This window comes from Muntiacus reevesi, chromosome 18 (assembly GCF_963930625.1).
Source record: "Muntiacus reevesi chromosome 18, mMunRee1.1, whole genome shotgun sequence".
Classification (NCBI taxonomy): domain Eukaryota; kingdom Metazoa; phylum Chordata; class Mammalia; order Artiodactyla; family Cervidae; genus Muntiacus; species Muntiacus reevesi.
Genome location: NC_089266.1, coordinates 22,868,848 through 22,889,983, shown reverse-complemented (window position 1 = coordinate 22,889,983; position 21,136 = coordinate 22,868,848).

Genomic DNA, 21,136 nt, shown 5'->3' with positions numbered 1-21,136 from the left:
CAGACTCTGCGACCCCGTGGGCTGTGGCTCGCCAGACTCCTCTGTTCATGGAATTCTCTGGAGTGGGTTGCCATTCACCTTTCCAGGGGATCTTCCCGATCCAGGGATTGAACCGGCGTCTCTCAAGTCTCCTGCATTGGCATTCGGGTTCTTTACCACTAGCGTCATCTGGGAAGCCCAGAAACGGGAGGGGAAGATGCAAAATGAAGAGCCCCAATGTGGTGAACTGCACATCTGTTCCAAACAATTTCCTTTCCTTTTATTTTTTTTTTATTTTTATTTATTTATTTTTTTTAGGATGATATAAGTATGTCTTTAATGTTTCAATATTTAGGAACATATACAAAACACTAAGCAAGTCAGTTTTGACTACCGTATCAAAACTATAATATAGTGTGCAACAAAATACATTATTATAATTAAAATAATTCTATTTGTTTTCCAAAAGTACATTTACTTACTAGATTAACTTTTTAAAGGGGGAAGCAAAGTAATGTCGTAAAGTAATATTTCATTATATAGCAGCAATAGTTTGATTGGTTATATTTTGAAAAAAGAATGATACATTTTCTCTTATTCTTTCAAGAAAAGGATCTGTAAGATTTAAATGATCTCCAGGAAAATGTTTCCACTGTTTCAGCTGTGACATGGAGAGAGGTTTCAGGGAGTCAGACTTCTGGTGATGTGGACCAAGCTGACAACTTCTAGACACAGGGAATTTTTCCAATGAATCACCTGTATGATTTTCTCCCGTATATTCACAGTCAAGCAGGTCATGAGTAACGCAATGTGAACTTTCATGCAATGTGAACATATTTTTAAGTTCTTCCAGTGAAAACTGAATATGATCAGATGTCTTGGATAGGTCTACAACTGCCCCAGAAAGGCCTTGCTTACTGATCTGTCTTTGATAGATCTTTTCCTCTATTGTGCCTGTGGTTAGGTTAAATCGGGTTTTAAATCCAGGCCCCCCCACCCCCTGGTGGCTCAGACGGTAAAGAATCCGGCTCCAATGCAGGAGAGCTGGGTTTGGTCCCTGGGTTGGGGAGATCCCCTGGAGAAGGGAACGGTTATGCACTCCTGTATTCTGGCCTGGAGAATTCCATGGACAGAGGGACCTGGCAGGCTGGTCCATGGGATCACAAAGAGTTGGACTCGACTGAACCACTTTCACTCCCCCTCACTCCCCCCCCCCCCCCCCCCCCCCCCCCCCCCCCCCCGCCCCAGCCAAGACGGTAAGTTACTAAGTTACGAGAGCTTTCATGAAAACTTCTTTTGGGGAAAACCCTCAATGTTCCTTTTTAAACCTATCTGGGTGCCTAGAACAAAGAAGGATGACTGCCTCCATCATCTCAAGATGGAGTCCAAGACAAATCTTCCTTGCTTGGTCCTCCTACTCCCTTGAAGAATAAGTTCTCATTTATTTATTCATTCATTGGCAATTTATTGAAACCTGCTTTGGGCCAGTCACAGGATCAGGTCTTAAAGGTACAACAGAGAACAAGTCATATGTGTTCTGCCTTACTGGAGCGCATTAGTCTAATGGGAAATATAGAATGAACAGACAAAATAAACTACAGATGGAGAGCAGTGTTACGGAGGAAATAAGGCAAACAGAAAATATGAAAGTTGGAGGCAGGGAACATGTACCTATGTTAGATGGACTGGCTTGAGAGGTCCCTTTGAAGAGGTTACATTTAATTTGAGAACTAATGGAGGAGAAGGAGCCAGTCAGGAGATGGACTGGGAGAAAAGGGAACAGCGGTATAGATTTTGGTATGTTTTAGGTATTTGCAAGCCTTGCTGGCAAGAGTTTAGCAAGCAACTAGGAGTGACTCTATGGAGACCCTGAAGAGGCAGCACATATATAGATGTGCAGGACCTCGTATAAAGGCCCTAAATGAGAGTCAACTTAGAATCACAGTAGGCTCTTCCTGGTAGTTCAGCTGGTAAAAAATCTGCCTGCAATGCAGGAGACCCTGGTTTGATTCCTGGATCAGAAGATCCCCTGGAGAAGGGATAGGCTATCCACTCCAGTATTGTTTTCTGAAGCATCCCCATGAACAGAGGAGTCTGGCAGACTAAGAGTCAGACACAGCACAAATTCCTGTCTTTGCAGACCCACTCCACATTATATGCAAGAAATTAAGATGTACCCACATTCCTCAGTAAAATAAAATATATAAGTAACTTCATAATGGTTGAGATAAAATTTAGGATTAATTGACATATATCATGTAGTCACAGACATTCATTAATTTTGACTTACAAAGTCTTTCGTGGAGAAGGAAATGGCAACCCACTCCAGTATCCTTGCCTAGGAAATCTCATGGACAGAGGAGCCTGGCGGCCTACAGTCCATGGGGTCGCAAAGAGTTGGACACGACTGAGTGACTAAGCATGCAGTGTTTCCTCAGATTTGAGCTCTTTGGAGTGCCCCCTGGTTCTTGGTTCTGCAGTCTGCTCTGGAGCCCTTCATGGAGCTGACCGGGGCCAAGTCACCTCATGCAGCTGCATTTCTTTCGAGAGCACCTAGCCCTTTAGATTGCTGGCTCTGAGAAACAAGTACTGCGTGAACTGTGCTTGCAGAGGTCTGTTAGAAGGGCCACATAGGAGAAGGTGGCCATGGGCTCACACAGTGTCCACTGTAAGCCAGATAGAAAAACATGTGTTTGTTCTGCAACGTGATGAACACACTGCCAAATCTCCAGACAGTCCAGAGGGTCCGTTGTCAAGCAAATGAGCACTTATTTTTTTTTTTTTTTAATGAGCACTTTTGAAAAGTAGTTTTGCAGGATCCATCAAGAACCACAAAAATATTCATACCTATTTACCTAATAATCCCACTTCTAGAAATGTTTTATAAGAAAAATCAGAGATGTTATAAAAGGTTTATACATGAGAATGGTAACCCTAAGACTCAGCAAAAACTCTGCAGACATTCATCATATGAGAATGACTAAATAATGCCTCTTCACACTACGACTTTATCCATTATTAAAAATGTCCTTTCAAAGATTTTTTAATGACATATGCTATAAAGTTAAGTTTTAAGAAAGTTATGATATGATTCCAAATTTATTCTGTTTGTATATATATATACACATACGTTTTAAATGTGTAAGTGAATTAAAAGACTAGACAGAAAAAACAAAGTTTTTTGGAGCTACTTCTTTTTTTCCTCTTGTCCCAAACGTTTTTTATTAGGTCCACGACAAGATCTCAACCTCTAGGCAGTGGGCCATGAGTGCCTAATGGATACAAAGATACAGAGTGATTAAAGAAAAGCTTAGATTTTATTCAATGTCATGGAAAGTCATGGAGGTCTTTTAAGCAGAGAGTGATACAATCTGACTTACATTATTTAAAATTGCTCTGGCTTTTATGTGGAGAATGAATGAGGCTGATGAGAGTAGAAGAGGTAAGATCTGTTAGAATTGTGCAGGGTTGGAATGATCACCTTGGAGAGACAGATTTGGGATATTTTTGGAGGATAAAAGTAACTGAACTTGTTGATGGATTGGATATGGGAGGGACGTAAAAGGAGATAGGGATGATTCTTAGCCTTCTGACTTCCATAAGTGGATAGATGTTAATTTCATTTACTGAGATACTAAGGCTGGAGTTCTTCTAGCAGAAAATAAAAAGTTTAATTTTGCAGATGGTAAGTTTGGTGTGTCTATGAGATATCAAGGGAGATGTCAAGAAGGCAGTTGAATTACATCTGGGGGCTTGAGGAAAAAAATCTGGGCTGGATATATAAATTTAAGAGTTTTCTGCAATAGAAGAACAGAATCTCTTCAGAGATTGGGAAAAGGGAGACAGTGAAGCTCCAGACCACCTAGTGAATCAGAATCTGCTTTTTTCTTTTTCCTTTTGTCACATCTGGAGGCATGTGGGATTTTAGTTCCCGATTAGGACTCAAACCCTTGCCCTCTGCATTGGAAGGGCAGAATCTTAACCACTGAACCACCAGGAAAGTCCCCAGAATCTACATTTTAACAAAATCTACAGTCAAGTTTGAGATATGCTGATTCAGGCCATTTCACAGGCCATCTCCTCCTTTTCAACACTTTACAATTCCTAAATGAGAAATATTTTTCCTCTTTTGAAACTTCTTAATTCTTTGCTTGTACTGAAACCGTGCAACTCAGATTGGAACTTGAACCTACAGTCTTTTAATTGAGATCACACCTGGTCCTAGAACCTAATGAAGCTCAGGTTCTCAATGTCTCCTGGCAGAATGAATTCAGTGAGAGACAAACTGATAGGTAAGAAGTGGATTTATTTAGGATAGCCTTCACAGAGTGTGTGGAGAGTCTTCCCTGGTAGCTCAGACAGTAAACAATCTGCCTGGGTTGGGTTTCGTTTGGGTTTGATCCCTGGGTTGGGAGGATCCCCTGGAGAAGGGAATGGCAATCCACTCCCATGGACAGAGGAGACTGGTGGGAATGGACAATGGACAATGGACAATGGACTGGTGGGCTACAATCAATGGGGTCACAAAGAATCGGGCATGACTGAGCTACTTTCACTCCCTCACTCCGGAGTGTGGGCCATCTCAGATGGTGAGAGGCCCTGAAATAAGGGCTGGACTATTTCATAGGCTAATGAGTGGAAGGATTATTTCAACTGTTTGTGGGGAGGAGGGGCATGGGAGAGGGTGGTCATTTCCAGGAACTGAACCATGCCCACTTTTTGACTTTTATTGTTAAGCTTTGAACTGTCATGACACAGGTGGGTATGTCATTTAGCTAACATATTACAATGAACATATAATGAGGCTTAAGGTCTACGGGAGCTAGTTAGCTCTAATCAGTTTTTGTGATGTCCTATAACTAAAGAACCTCTTGATGAGGGTGGAAGAGGAAAGTGAAAAACCTGGCTTAAAACTCAACATTCAAAAAACAAAGATCATGGTATCTGGTCTCATCACTTCATGCGAAATAAATGGGATAAAAGTGGAAACAGTAACAGATTTTATTTTCTTGGGCTCCAAAATCACTACAGATGGTGATTGCAGCCACAGAATTAAAAGATGCTTGCTCCTTGCAAGAAAAGCTATGACAAACCTAGACAGTATATTAAAAAGCAGGGACATCACTTTGCTGACAAATGTCCATATAGTCAAAGGTATGGTTTTCCAGTAGTTGTGTACAGATGTGAAAGTTGAACCATAGAGAAGTCTGAGTGCCAAAGAATTTATGCTTTTTTTTTTTTTTCAAGAATTTATGCTTTTGAATTATGGTGCTGAAGAAGACTCTTGAGAGTTCCTTGGACAGCAAGGAAATCAAATCAGTCAGTCCTAAAGGAAATCAACCTTGAATATTCATTTTGAAGGACTGAAGCTGAAGCTACAATCCTTTGGTCACCTCATGCAAAGACCTGACTCATTGGGAAAGACCCTGGTGCTGGGAAAGACTGGTGCTGGCAGGAGGAGAAGGGGACGACAGAGGATGAGATGGTTGGGCAGCATCATCAACACAATGGACATGAGTCTGAGCAAACTCTGGGAGTTGGTGAAGGACGGGGAAGCCTGGTGTGCTGCAGTCCATGGGGTCGCAAAGAGCTGGACACAACTTAGTGACTGAACAACAATAACAATACCTACGTGATTTTTTAAAAGGCTGTGCCCTGCCCCCTTCCCTCCTGTTTCAGTACTTCTCAATGGTCACTTCATTTGGCCTTGAATCATAATTAATTACATACAGATCTTAGTTATCCTGTTAGATTGTGAGCTCTTTGAAGGATGTAACGTGAAATCTCAATTTAAAGTTAGTAGACTTGGTATTTTGCTTGATACTCTGCTACTTCCCCATATACACATGTAAACCGACCCAAACCCAAGTGGTGCTAGTGTTGTTGTAATTGATACTCAGAATTTGCCAGGGTCCATATGTAAATTGACTCTTATGTGGGCCATGTGTGGGAGGGACTATCTGTTACAATTATTAGTATTTTTTAAAGTTGGAAGATAATTGCTTTACAATGTTGTATTAGTTTCTGCCATCAGTTCAGTTCAGTCGCTCAGTAGTGTCCAACCCTTTGCAACCCCATGGACTGCAGCACTCCAGCCTTCCTGTCCATCACCAACTCCCAGAACTTGCTCAAACTTATGTTCATCGAGTCCGTGATGCCATCCAACCATCTCATCCTCTCGTCCCCTTCTCCTCCTGCCTTTAATCTTTCCCAGCATCAGGGTCTTTCCCAATGAGTCACTTCGCATCAGGTGGCCCAAGTATTGGAGTTTTAGCTTTAGTATCAGTCCTTCCAATGAATATTCAGGACTGATTTCCTTTAGGATGGACTGGTTGGATCTCCTTGCAGTTCAAGGGACTCTCAAGAGTCTTCTCCAACATTGATGCTTCTTCAAAAGCATCAATTCTTTGGCACTCAGCTTTCTTTATAGTCCCAACTCTCACATCCATACACGACTACTGGAAAAACCATAGCTTTGAATAGACAGACCTTTGTTGGTAGAGTAATGTCTCTGCTTTTTAATATGCTGTCTAGGTTGGTCATAGGTTTTCTTCCAAGGAGCAAGCATCTCTTAATTTCATGGTTACAGTTACCATCTGCAGTGATTTTGGAGCCCCCCAAAATAAAGTCTCTCACTGTTTCCATTGTTTCCCCATCTATTTGCCATGAAGTGATGGGACCGGTTGCTATGATCTTAGTTTTCTGAACGTTGAGTTTTAATTCAACTTTTTCTACTCTTCTTTCACTTTCATCAAGAGGCTCTTTAGTTCTTCTCTGCTTTCTGCCTTAAGGGTGGTGTCATCTGCGTATCTGAGGTTATTGATATTTCTCCTGGCAATCTTGATTTCAGCTTGTGCTTCATCCAGTCTGGCATTTCATATGATGTTCTCTGTTGTTGCTGCTGTTAAGTTGCTTCAGCGACCCCATAGACGGCAGCCCATCAGGTTCCCCCATTCCTGGGATTCTCCAGGCAAGAACACTGGAGTGGGTTGCTATTTCCTTCTCCAATACATGAAAGTGAAAAGTGAAAGTGAAGTTGCTCAGTCGTGTCTGACTGTTAGCGACCCCATGGACTGCAGCCCACCAGGTTCCTCCATCCACGGGATTTTCCAGGCAAGAGTACTGGAGTGGGTTGCCATTGCCTTCTCCGATGATGTACTTTGCATATAAGTTTAATAAGCAGGGTGACAATATACAGCCTTGATGTACTCCTTTCCCGATTTGGAACTAGTCTGTTGTTCCATGTCCAGTTCTTACTGTTGCTTCTTGACCTGCACATACAGATTTCTCAGGAGGCAGGTCAGGTGATCTGGTATTCCCATCTCTTTCAGAATTTTCCACAGTTTGTTGTGATCCACACAATCAAAGGCTTTGGCGTAGTCAATAAAGCAAACATAGATGTTTTTCTGGAACTCTCTTGCTTTTTTGATGATCCAACGGATGTTGGCAATTTGATCTCTGGTTCCTTTGCCTTTTCTAAATCTAGCTTGAACATCTGGAAGTTCTCAGTTCACATATTGTTGAAGCCTGGCTTGGAGAATTTTGAGTATTACTTTGCTAGCATGTGAAATGAGTGCCGTTGTGCGGTAGTTTGAACCTTCTTTGGCATTGCCTGTCTGGGATTGGAATGAAAACTGACCTTTTCCAGTCCTGTGGTCACTGCTGAGTTTTCCAGATTTGCTGGCATATTGAATGCAGCAATTTCACAGCATCATCTTTTAGGAGTTGAAATAGCTCAACTGGAATTCCATCACCTCCACTAGCTTTGTTTGTAGTGATGATTCTTAAGGCCCACTTGACTTCACATTCCAGGATGTCTGTCTCTAAGTGAGTGATCACACAATCATGGTTATCTGGGTCATAAAGATCTTTTTTGTACAGTTCTTCTGTGTATTCTTGCCACCTCTTCTTAATATCTTCTGCTTCTGTTAGGTCCATACCATTTCTCTCCTTTATTGTGCCCATCTTTGCTTGAAATGTTCCCTTGGTATCTCTAATTTCTTGAAGAGATCTCTAGTCTTTCCCATTCTGTTGTTTTCCTCTATTTCTTTGCATTGATCACTTAGGAAGACTTTCTTATCTCTTCTTGCTATTCTTTGGAATTCTGCATTCAAATGGATATGTCTTTCCTTTTCTCCCTTGCCTTTATCTTCTCTTCTTTTTTCAGCTATTTGTAAGGCCTTGTCAGACAACCATTTTGCCTTTTTGCATTTCTTTTTTTTGGTGATGGTCTTGATTGCTGCCTCCTGTAAAATGTCATGAATCTCTGTTCATAGTTCTTCAGGCACTCTGTCTATCAGACCTAATCCCTTGAGTCTACTTGTCACTTCCACTGTATAATTGTAAGGGATTTGATTTAAGTCATATCTGACTGGTCTAGTGGTTTTCCCTGCTTTCTTCAATTTTCAGGGCATAGACTTGGATTACTGTGATATTGAGTGGTTTGCCGTGAAAACAAACAGAGATCATTCTGTCGTTTTTGAGATTGCATCCCAGTACTGCATTTTGGGCTCTTTTGTTGACTATGATGGCTACTCCATTTCTTCTAAGGGATTCTTGCCCACAGTAGTAGATACAACGGTCATCTGAGTTAAGTTCACCCATTCCAGTCTGTTTTAGTTCATTGATTCCTAAAATATTGATGTTCACTCTTGCCATCCCCTGTTTGACCACTTTCAATTTGCCTTGATGCATGGACCTAACATTCCAGGTTCCTATGCAATATGGCTCTTTATAGCATCAGACTTTATTTCCATCACCCATCACATCCACAACTGGGTGTTATTTTTGCTTTGGCTCCATCTCTTCATTCTTTATGGAGTTATTTCTCCATCTTCTCCAGTAGCATATTGGGCACCTACCAACCTGGGGAGTTCATCTTTCAGTGTCATACCTTTTTGCCTTTTCATACTGTTCATGGAGTTCTCAAGGCAAGAATACTGAAGTGGTTTGCCATTCCCTTCTCCAGTGGACCACATTTTGTCAGAACCCTCCACCTTGACCCGTCCGTCTTGGGTGGCCCAAGGCTCACAGTTGGTTGGCAAGGCTCACAGTTTCATTGAGCTAGACAAGGCTGTGGTCTATGTGATCAGTTTGGTTAGTTTTCTGTGATTGTGGTTTTCATTCTGTCTGCCCTTTGATGGATAGGGTTAAGAGGCTTATGGAAGCTTCCTGATGGGAGAGACTGACTGAGGGGGAAACTGGGTCTTGTTCTGACGGGTGGGGCCATGTTCAGTAAATCTTTAATCCAATTTTCTGTAGATGGATGGGGCTGTGTTCCCTCCCTGTTGCTTGGCCTGAAGCCAAACTATGATAGAGGTAATGAAGATAATGGCGACCTCCTTCAAAGGGTCCCATGCACACACTGCTACACTCAGTGCTCCCGACCCTGAAGCAGGCCTCCGCTGACCCACGCCTCTGCTGGAGACTCCTGGACACTCACGGGCGTGTCTGGGTCAGTCTCTTGCGCGCTGTCACAGGCGGGCCGTGCGTCTTCATCACCTCCCTGGGCCCGGCCGCTTCATTTCCCGGGTGTGCCCCGAGAGCACCGTCTCACGTGTGCCGGATGTCTCCTCTGGAGAGCTGATCTCAGGCTGCGACCCTCCTGGCAGATGTCAACCACCCAGGATCTCAGGAAGAGGTGGTTAGCAGCTGGGAGCCTGCTCACAGTTTGGTGGAAGATGCCGCCTCTGGGGCTAAGAGTGTAGCAGACCCTTGCCTTCGGAGCCTGCCTCTCTGCCTCCTGGTGGGGAGGGGCCGATAGGCAACCGGCTGGCTCTCTTTTTGTATTTGCTCAATCCTTTGTTCTGAGAGCTGGCCAGGCTGCGTCTTAGGTGAGAGCCTTTCGCAGGAAAGTATTATGTGGGTTGTTTTTTTTTTTTCCTCGGTTATGCTGCCTTCTGAGATTCCAAACCTCCCCACAGACCCACCTGTGAGAGAGTTTCCTACTGTGTAGAAACGTCTCCTCCCCATGACAGGTCTCCATCCCTAACTCTTGTCTCTCTTTTTGTCTTTTATATTTTGTCCTACCTCCTTCTGAAGAGAATGGGCCGCCTTTCTGGGTTCCTGGTGTCCTCTGCCAGTATTCAGAAGTTTCTGCCATACAGCAATGCAAATCAGCCACAAGTATACGTATATCCCTTGTTGCCATTATTTTTTACTTAATGAAATGAGCATCTAACTATTACTTTATGTTATGAAAGCCTAGAATATCATTCCTTTTACCTTCAGCTGAGGCTAAGTGATCAAATTATGTCTTCATTCATGAATTCCAAGTAAGTGGAGAGATGATGTAAAGTTTTCAAAACAGCTGGTTACTTGTAACATCACACAAAAATGTTAGGAAAGGAAATTTCACAAATTTCTTTGATTAAACCAATACCTAAGTTTTTTCTTTAAAAATATAATTTAAAATTCCTATTAGAAATCATTGTTTAGTGCAAAAAAAAGAAAAATATACACAAGTCTTTCCCTCCATCCCTTAGAAATCAACTTAATCTTTCTACTTGAAGGTAACCAATAACAATACTTTGGTAAACTGCCTTCCTGATGGAATCTTCCCTGGTCTGTAAATATAGATCTGTATCATCTTTTTCACTAGTTACATGGTATTTCACTATAAAGATACGTCAGACATTCGTTTAGCTAGTTCAGCATCACTAATTTTTTTCCAATTTTTTTATATTAAACAATCCTGCAAAGAACACTTTGTATGTCCATCTTAGGATAAACTTTTTAAAATTTTGGTTGTAAGAGGCTATCACTTAAAATTAGGAAAAGCTTCAAGTGATGGAAAATGCCAAAATATAGTAGCTTAAACAAGATAGAAGTTTATTTTTCTCATAAGATAAGGAATTAGGACTGGTGTGGCAGCTCTGCAAACATTTGGAACCCAGGCCCCTTCTGTCTAGTTGCTCCACATCCTCAACCTGTGGCTTCCACCTCATGGCCCAAGAAGGCTTCTTGAGCTCAGGCTATCATGTTCACATTCTAGTCAGCAGGAAGAAGGAAAGGAAAGAAGGGACTTCTCCCTGACAGTTCAAAGACCCTTCCCTTGACGTGGATTTGGCCAGAATTCTAAGGCCTAGATTTTTTGGGCTTTCCTGGTGGCTCAGAGGTTAAAGCATCTGTCCGCAATGCAGGAGACCCAGGTTTGATCCCAGGTCAGGAAGATCCCCTGGACAGTATTCTTGCCTGGAGAATCCCATAGAGGGAGGAGCCTGGTAGGCTACAGTCCACGGGGTTGCAAAGAGTTGGACATGACTGAGCTACTTCATTTTCACTTAGTAACATGGTCAGTCCTAACTGGGGAATATCTTGGAAGACCCTGTGTCCAGCTTAAAAATAGGGGATGCTATTACTATATAAGAAGGGAAGAACAGCTATCAGAGTACAACAACGGTCCCTGCACAAATAGTAAGCACATTTTCCACTTTTGGTACATTTTATCTTCTGGTTTCCCAACCCTTAGCAAACAGTTTTTTAATGTCCAAATTAATCTAATAGCTTAAATCAATTTCCTGTTGGTTCTTGATAGAGAAGACCACATAGTTGGCTTATATCTTTTATATCATTGAAAATGATTAAAGCTACTTCTAAATTCCCTTCTTTAGACAAAGTGATTTCCTTTCTAGTTTGATTTCCTTGGCATATCCAAATCATATTCCATCCTTCTGGGATATTTCTCATCTTCTCTTAATGTTGCTTTATTTGGAACCTAAGTCTGTTACCTTTTCTTTTGACTAAAGCCTAACTGGTTGAATTGAATTGAAACATAGTGATTTCTGTCCTTTACTTTTGAGCACTTATTTCTTTAAATACTAAAAATAAAGCCCACTGACTAATTTTTTTAAAAAATTGTCTTTGCCCCTTGGGGATTTCCCCAACCAGGGATCGAAACTGTGTCCTCTGCATTGGAAGCACAAATCCTAACCACTAGACCACCAGAGAAGTCCCCCAACTGATGGGTTTTTTAATCATTTCTTTGGCCCTCTTTTTTTTTTTTTGCAGAAAAGGTGGTTATTTTCTTTATGTTTATTTTTTAAATTTTCTTATTCTATTTAAAGACTAGCCAACTAAATCAGAAAGATTGCCAGCAAAAATAATAAGGTAAATTCATGTGCCTTGGGCACTTGAATCGGACAGTCAAAAAAAAAATACTAATAAGAATAAAACCGTTTAAGGGTATATGGAAGCAAAAACTATTACATAAAGTCCTTAGAATGTAACATGGTGACAAGATTTCATCCAAAAATAGGCGTTGACAACAGAATGGCAAGAAATTCCTCACTTTTCAGGCAAGGACACCAAGGTCCAAAAAATGTGTCTTTCCTAAGATTTTCAACTCCAGCATCCTTCTTGTTACAAAGCCAGTTTGAGTAATTACATTTGGGTCATGTCAAATTTTGCCTGGAAAATTGAGGGCAGGAGAATAAGGGGGTGACAGGGGATGAGATGGTTGGATGGTATCACTGACTCAATGGACATGAGTTGAGAAAACTCTGGGAGATAGTGAAGGGCAGGGAAGCCTGGTGTGCTGCAGTCCACCAGGACACAAAGAGTTGGACATGCCTAACAACAACAACAACAAAGTATACTATATAAAAAGAAGGGGAGGGAAAAGAGGCAAAAAAAAAAGTCTACTATAATGTGCCTAGTGTTATCCTATTTTAAAATTTAAAAAATGTATACATGAGTATATAAAATGCTGGGAGTGTAAGCTGATAGGGTAGGGGCTCCCTGGAGAAAGAGAACCAGATCTAGCTTTTTGACATAAGAGAAGCCATTTTTGGCCTAAGCCATTTTGTAATCTAACCCTGTTCTCAGTGCTGGCCTTTGAACAGGTCTCAGTAATAATGAGAAGGCTTCCCTGGTGGCTCAGATGGTAAAGCATCTGCCTGCAATGCGGGAGACCCGGGTTCAATTGCTGGGTTGGAAAGATCTCCTGGAGAAGGAAATGGCAACCCACTCTAGTACTTTTGCCTGGAAAATCCCATGGACAGAGGAGCCTAGTAGGTTACGGTCCATGGGGTCACAAAAAGTTGGACACGACTGAGTGACTTCACTTTCAGTAATAATAAACTTAAGGAAACAAAAGAACAATCTGTTAGCAGGCAAGAGAAGTAGCAGCAGCAAAGATAACAAATCAGTTGTAAATATTTCAGGTTCTGTTTCAAAGGTAGAGATCATCCTGAAGCACTTTCTTGAGCTGTTTTGTAGAATTCAAACCTCCTTAGCACCAAAGCAACTGGAATCTAAGTGATGATTGTATTGACCCCTTTTGACCTTCATGGCTTTGATCAACCAAAACTTGGATTCTGTTGACCTTTACCCCAATTCTATGCTGACTTCTCTTTTCAAGTCCCTTTAAGAATATGTATGTATGCTTATATATGGCTTAAAACCTTACCCAGTTTTGCTGTTTGGGGAGATACTGCTTCGGGAAAGACCCTCTGTGGTGTTCTTACTTTCTGCAAGTAACAAGTCCCTCCTTCCTCCAAAGTTTGGCTTGGGTGTCTCTTTTGGCTCAGTACCCACTAAGAGGTGAATCCAGTTTTCAGGTAACAGAAGAAATGCCACTATGTCATGTGTCATGCAGGCATGCTCAGTCATGTCCGACTCTTTGAGACCTGATAGACTATAGCCCTCCAGGTTCCTCTGTTCATGGGATTCTTCAGGCAAGAATACTGGAGTGGGTTGCCATTTCCTTCTCCAGGGGATCTTCCCAACCCAGTGATCGAACCCACGTCTCCTGAGTGTCGTGCACTGGCAGACAGATCCTTTACTACTGTGCCACCTGGGAAGCCCTACTGAGTAATATAGTAGTTATTTTTCATGGCAATATTCAGGGAGATTTAAGTAAGTGCAGCCATGAAATTAAAAGACGCTTACTCCTTGGAAGGAAAGTTATGACCAACCTAGACAGCATATTAAAAAGCAGAGACATTACTTTGCCAACAAAGGTCTGTCTGCTCAAGGCTATGGTTTTTCCAGTGGTCATGTATGGATGTGAGAGTTGGACTGTAAAGAAAGCTGAGCACCGAAAAATTGATGCTTTTGAACTGTGGTGTTGGAGAAGACTCTTGAGAGTCCCTTGGACTGCAAGGAGATCCAACCAGTCCATCTTAAAGGAGATCAGTCCTGGGTGTTCATTGGAAGGACTGATGCTGAAGCTGAAACTCCAATACTTTGGCTAACTCATGCGAAGAGTTGACTGATTGGAAAAGACCCTGATGCTGGGAGGGATTGGGGGTCGGAGGAGTAGGGGACAACAGAGGATGAGATGGCTGGATGGCATCACCGACTCGATGGGCATGAGTTTGAGTAAACTCCGGGAGTTGGTGATGGACAGGGAAGGCTGGCGTGCTGTGGTTCATGGGGTCGCAAAGAGTCGGACATGACTGAGCGACTGAACTGAACTGAAGTAAGTTCTTTTTTCTTTTGTCCATTTCTATGTTTCCCAAGCTCTTTGTATTGAGTATGTATTATTTGTGTTATTAAAAACATTATTTAAAATATGCATTGTTGCATAATACTGTAGGACAAATGGAAGAGATGGGAGAAGGTTGAAAAGTCATTTTGGATATTTTTTAATGAGTATCATCATCAACTGAAAGATATCAATAAATAAATATACTCAAATATTTAAGCCAGTTGATAGCTCTGTCTGGGAAATCATGAGGCAGAGGAACAAACAGCACAGAAGTTAGTGGGCACTACCCACCTTTCCCAAAATCTTTTTCCAGTCTCCTTTCAAAAGGAGCCCTCCTCCAAGATTAGTTTTTAAAAAGGTGTTGGATTCTGATTTTTTTTTTTTTTTTTAATTTGCAACTTGTGGGATTTTAGTCTTGGCAGGGAGAACAAAGTCTTAACCACTTGGATTGCCAAGATTCTGATTTTATTACCTCTTAGATTGCAACAAGGTCCAGGCAGCTATACCAAGAAAGCCCTAGATACTGTGGATTCAGATATGAAGGAACTGGCTGTTGGCTCCTACCCTTGGAAGCCAACTCAGTCCCAACTGGCAATAAATTTTTAAAAACTGAAGTATAGTTGATTTACAATATTGTGTTAGTTTCAGGTATACAGCTAAGTGAATTAGTTATTTTTTCAGATTATTTTCCATTATAGGTTATTACAAGATATTGAATATAACTCACTGTGCAATACAGTAAATAAATCCTTGTTGTTTATCTATTTTATATATATTGTGGTATATCTGTTAACCTCATAATCCCAATTTATCCCTTCCTCCCTCCCCTTTTGGTAACCTTAAGTTTGTTTTCTGTGTCTGTGAGTCTGTTTCTGTTTTGTAAACAACTTCATCTGTATTATTTTTTTTATTTCACGTGTAAGTGGATATCATGTAATATTTGTCTTTCTCTGACTTATTTCCACTTAGTATGATAATCTCTAGGCTCATCCATTTTGCTGCAAATGACATTATTTCATTCTCTTTTTTTGGGTGAGTAATATTCTATTGTATATATGTACCACATCTTCTTATCCATTTATTTATCAATGAATACTTAGGTTGCTTTCATGTTTTGACTGTTGTAAATAGCACTACTATGAATATTGGGTGCATGTATCTTTTTGAATTTGTTTTTTTTCGTGGGGGGCAAACCACATGGCTTGCAGGATTTTAGTTCCCCAACTAGGAATGGAAACCATGCCCCCTGCAGTGGAAGCATGGAGTCCTAACCACTGGACTGCCAGGGAATTCCTTGATTTAGAGTTTTCATCTTTTCTGAATATATACCTGGGAGAGGGATCACTGGATCATATGGTAGCTATATTTTTAGTTATTTTGAGGAGCATCTATACTATTCTCCATTTTGGCTGTATGAATTTACATTTCCACCAACAGTATAGGAGGGTTCCCTTTTTTCCACGCCCTCTTCAGCATTTATTACTTGTAGTCTTTCTGATGATAGCCATTCTGACATCTCTGAAGTGATATCTCAATGTGATTTGTTTTGCATTTCTCTAATAATTATCATTGTTGGAGCACTTTTTCATGTCCAACTAGCAATACATTTAGTCCTATATTTTATATTTCATGATTGAATTATTTAGGCTGCACTTTTAGCATTGTGTTGAGAATTCTGGAAAGTGGTTTTAATTACTTTAATAATTAAAGCCAGTGAGCCATAAATTGGGAGCAAATACTTGCAAAAGACATGTCCGATGAAGGAAATTTACCCAAAATATACTATAATCTCTTAAAATGGTAAGAAAATGAACAATCCAGTTAAACGATGAGCAAAATACCAGAACAGATAGATATACCTCACCAAAGAAGATATACAGGGACTTCTTGGTGGTCCAGTGATTAAGATTCTGTGCTACCACTGCAAGGAACACAGGTTCAGTCTGATCATTGGTCCTACATGCTATGCAGTGTGGCCAAAAAATAAAAGTATTGAAAGAAGAAGACATTCAAATGGAAAACATGTATATGAAAGATGCCATGCATCATATGTCTTCAGGGAATTGCAAATTTTAAACAACAGTGAGATCCCATTACACACCTATTGGAAGGGCCAAATTCCAAAATACTGACAACACCAAATGCTGGTGAGGATGTGGAACAAAAGGAACTGTCATTTATTGTTGGCAGAAAAGCAAAATGGTACAGCCACTTTGGGAGACAGTTTGGCAATTTGTTACAAAACTGAACATGTTCTTACCATATGATCCAGCAGTCATACTCCTTGGTATTTACCCAAAGGAATTGAAAACTTATGTCCACACAAAAACCTGCACATGGATGTTTATAGCAGTTTTGTTCATAACTGACAAAACTTGGAACCAACCATGTTCTTCAGTAGGTGATAGATAAATAAACTGTGGTATATCCAGACAACGGAATATGAGGTGCTAAAAAGAAATGAGCTATCAAGCTACTGAAAGACATGGAGGAAACTAAAACACATATTATTAAGTGAAAGAAGCCAATCTGAAAAGGCTACATACTATTTAATTCCAACTATATGACATGTGGAAAAGGTAAAACTTATGGACAGAGTAAAAAGATCAGTGGCTGCCAGGGGCTAGGAAGGAGGAGGGAATGAGCAGGCAGAGCACAGAAGACTTTTAGGGCAGGGAAACTATTTATGATACCATAATGTGGACAGAGGTTCATAACATTGTGCAGGAGGCAGTGACCAAAACTGTACCAAAGGAGAAGAAATGCAAGAAGACAAAGTGGTTATCTGAGGAAGCTTTACAAATAGTTGAGGAAAGAAGAGACACAAAGGCAAAGATGAAAGAGAAAGATATGCCCAACTGAAAGCAGAGTTCCAGAGAATAACAAGGAGAGATAAGAAAACCTTAAGTGAACAATGAAAAGAAAAAGAGGAAAACAATAGAATGGGAAAGACTAGAAATCTCTTCAAGAAAATTAGAGGTATCAAGGGAACATTTCATACAAGGATGGGCATGATAAAGGACAGAAATGGTAAGGACCTAAAAGAAGCAGAAGAGATTAAAAAGACGTGGCAAGCTTATACAGAACTATACAAAAAGGACTTAATGACCTGGATAACCATGATGGTGTGATCACTCACCTAAACCCAGACATCCTGGGATGTGAAATCAAGTGAGCTTTAGGAAGCATTACTACAAACAAAGCTAGTGGAGGTGATGGAATTCCAGTGGACCTATTTCAAATCCTAAAAGATGATGCTGTTAAAGTGCTGCACTCAATGTGCCAGCAAGTTTGGAAAATTTAGCAGTGGCTATAGGATTGGAAAAGGTTGTTTTCAGTCCAATCCTGAAGAAAGGCAGTGCCAAAGAATGTTCAAACCACTGAACAATTGCACTCATTTCATACGATAGCAAGGTTACGCTAAAAAATCTTTTAGGCTAGGCTTCAGCAGTATGTGAACCAAGAACTTCCAGATGTACAAGGTGGGTTTAGAAAAGGCTGAGGAACCAGAGATCAAATTGCCAGACTTTGCTGGATCATAGAGAAAACAAGGGAATTCAGAAAAACATCTATTTCTGCTTCGTTGACTATGCTAAAACCTTTGGCTGTGTGGATCACCACAAGCTGTGGAAAATTCTGAAAGAGATGGGAATACCAGACCACCTTACCTGCCTCCTGAGAAACCTGCATGTGGGTCAAGAAGTAACATTTCAAACCAGACATGGAACAGACAGGTTCAAAATTGGGAAAGGAGTACAGCAAGAATGTATATTATCACCCTGCTTATTTAACTTCTATGCAGAGTACATCATACAAAATGCCAGCCTGGATGAATCCTAAGCTGGAATCAAGATTTCCAGGAGAAATATCAACAATCTCAGATATGCAGATGATACCACTCTATTAGCAGAAAGTGAAGAGGAACTAAAGAGTCTCTTGATGAGGGTGAAAGAGGAGAGTGAAAAGCTGGCTTAAAATTCAATATTTAAAAAAAAAAAAAGAAAAAAAAAAAAGAAGATCATGGCATCCAGTCCCATCACCTCATGGCAAATAGTAGGGGGAAAGTGGAAACAGCGATAGATTTTCCTTTGGGCTCCAAAATCACTGCGGACAATGACTGCAGCCTTAAAATTCAAGGATGCTTGCTCTCTGGAAGGAAAGCTATGACAAACAACATATTTAAAAAAAGCAGAAGCATCACTTTGCTGACAAAAGCCTGTATAGTCAAAGCTATGATTTTTCCAGTAATCATGTATGGATGTGACATTTGGACTATAAAGAAGTCTGAGCGCTAAAGAATTGATACTTTCAAATTGTGGTGCTGAAAAAGACTCTTGAGAGCCCCTTGAACTGCAAAGTGATCAAACAGTTTGATCCTAAAGGAAATCAGCCCTGAATATTCTTTGGAAGGACTGAAGCTGAAGCTCCAATCCTTTGGCCGCCCGATGCAAAGATCTGAGTCATTGGAAAAGACCCTGGTGCTGGGAGAGATTGACGGCAAAAGAAGGAAGCAGCAGAGGATGAGATGATTAGACAGCATCACCAACTCAATGGACGTGAATTAGAGCAAACTCCAGAAGGTAGTAGAGGACATGGGAGCCTGGCATGCTGTAGTCCATGGGGTCACAAAGAGTCAGACACAATTTAGCAACTGAACAACAACAATACTGGATACATGTCATTATATGTTGTCAAAACTCTTAGAATGTTCAACACCAAAAGTGAAACCTGATGTACTTTGGACTTTGAGTGACAATGATGTGTCTATCAAGTTTAACAAATGTTACGTTCTGGTGGGAAATGTTGATGCAGAGGGACGTTTTGTGAGCACGGGGTCTCGGGCGAGGGGCAGGAGGTATATTGAAAATCTCTGTACCTTCCATTCAATTTTATTGTGAACCTAAAACTGCTCAAAAAAAAAAAAAAAAAAAAGCTCTATATGTAAAAAAGTTAAGGCCAACAATTAGTCTTTAATTCAGGAACATTTTTCCAGTTATAATAATAATTTAAAAAAACCCTAGACTTTGCATATATAAAGCAGATTTTAAAAATAGGTACATGTATTCCAGATTATGTGTGAGTGTGTGAAAGTAGTTGAGTGTTTGTAGAAGACAAAAATTAAATATTCCAAAAATCTGTATAAGATACTTTAAGAAAAACATTTTTTCTGTTCTATTGAGTACTTCTTATCGGATCTCATAGATGCAGCAGTAACAGTAATTAATGAAGCTAATTTTATTTGAGTAGATTTGGGAGGACAGTGATTGCAAAACACTGGGTGTTATGGAAAAAACTGCTAAAAACTAATTTTTTAAATGTATTTATTTTTAACTGGAGGATAATTGCTTTACAACTTTGTGTTGGTTTCTGCCACACATCAGCCTGAATCAGCCATAGGTACACATGTGTCCCCTCCGTCTTGAACCTCCCTCCCACCTCCCACACCATCCCACCCGTCTAAGTTATTACAGAGCCCAGGTCTGAGTTCCCTATGTCATGCAGCAGATTTCCGTTGGCTATCTATTTTACATATGATAGTGTATATGTTTGGAGAAGGAAAGTGTATATGTTTCCACATCACTCTCTCCATTAGTCCGACTCTCTCCTCCCCGCTCCACTCCCATGTCGATAAGTCTGTTCTCTGTGTCTCCATTGCTACCCTGCAAATAGGTTTATCAGTACTATCTTTCTAGATTCCATATATATATGCATTACTATGTGATATTTGTTTTTAATCTAGGTCTACTTCACTCTATACAATAGGCTGTAGGTTCACCCACCTCATTAGAACTGACTTAAATGCATTCCTTTTTATGGCTGAGTAAAATTCCATTGCATATATGTACCACAGTTTCTTTATCCATTAATCTGTTGATGGACATCTAGGTTGCTTCCATGTCTTAGGTACTGGAAATTGATTTTTAGATGGTCAACTCAGATTGCTTGATTCATTTGAAATGTTTTAAAAATGGAAAACAGGGCTTCCCTGGTGGCTCAGATGGTAAAGAATCTGCCTTCAATGAGATCCCTGGATTGGGAAGATCCCTTGCAGAAGGGAATGGCTACCCACTCCAGTATTCTTGCTTGGAAACTTCCATGGGCAGAGGAGCCTGGCGGGCTGCAGTCCCATGGGATTGCAGAGAGTCAGAGACTTTCACTTTCACTTTTTTCCCCCCAAGAAATGCAAAATGCTAGAAGTGGGAAAACTTGGAACTCTATAATTCTCATTAATTGACTGAAATTACTAAGTAAACAAGCCATAGGATCTAGAGAATTCAATGGCTACTGAAAAATAGTGCATTTCAAGCAGAAGCAGGTTCTGTAATTTTTCCAGCAGGTGACAGCAGAGAGCTGTGTAAAATTTAATATGTTTTCTCAAATGAGTGGAATCCTGAAGATGGGGAACTGGAAAGAGCTTTAGCACAGAACACCCTCAGTTTATAGATGAAGAAATTGAGCTGCAAGAGATTATCTGAACTTCTTAAGGCAAAGCTCTTCACTAGGCTATGCAAATTTCACTTATAATTACTTTATACTCAAAGCAAACAAGTTAATTTGATATGAAAAATATATTTCATATGAAATATTAAGTTATGATAGGAAAGCCTTTGGAGTATTTCCAGAACACTTTCCTTTTTTGGTTAAAACTTAAAAGAAAAAAATGAAGGTCATCTGAAAGCTTTCGAAAATGGGAGGTGCACTGAGGGAAAAATTACAGATTTGGGA